The sequence below is a fragment of the Penaeus monodon genome, chromosome 22, assembly GCF_015228065.2.
Source record: "Penaeus monodon isolate SGIC_2016 chromosome 22, NSTDA_Pmon_1, whole genome shotgun sequence".
Lineage (NCBI taxonomy): Eukaryota > Metazoa > Arthropoda > Malacostraca > Decapoda > Penaeidae > Penaeus > Penaeus monodon.
Window position 1 is genome coordinate 42,198,950 of NC_051407.1, and position 529 is coordinate 42,199,478.

Sequence of the window (529 nt, forward strand, 5' to 3'; positions counted from 1 at the left end):
GTGAGATGATGTTTCATAATTGTCTAGCTTGGATTCTTAATACTTTAAACCACATACTTCAGCTGTTCATTATCTCTATATTCACGTCTAGTCGTGTTTCTCAAATGTCCAATACATCAAAGGTCTATACAAGTGACTGTATAACTTGCTTCACATTCACACCGTTACTATAGTTTCATTTCATTTTGTCTGCTCGCAAGTTATCCTTCCTTTTTTTGGAGCGTTTTTGGGTGAAATGTATAGTCAACATGTGACACTTAAATTGGTTATTAAAAGTCAAAATGAAATTTCAAATATCTGTATATTTACTTCTTATAGACATCCTCAAAGCCTGTTTCTTTGGAACAAAATACCTTTAATTTTCTAAATAGCGTCCACACTTGTTACTCCTATAAAATCCCCGTCCATAGTTGTCACTCACTCCTCTTTTACCGATGAATTGCTCGGAAAGTACGATATTAGGGGATTTCTCTATATGCAGGTGAAGGAGTTCGAAGTCGCGCTTCCTATAGCTACTATATTCGTTCCC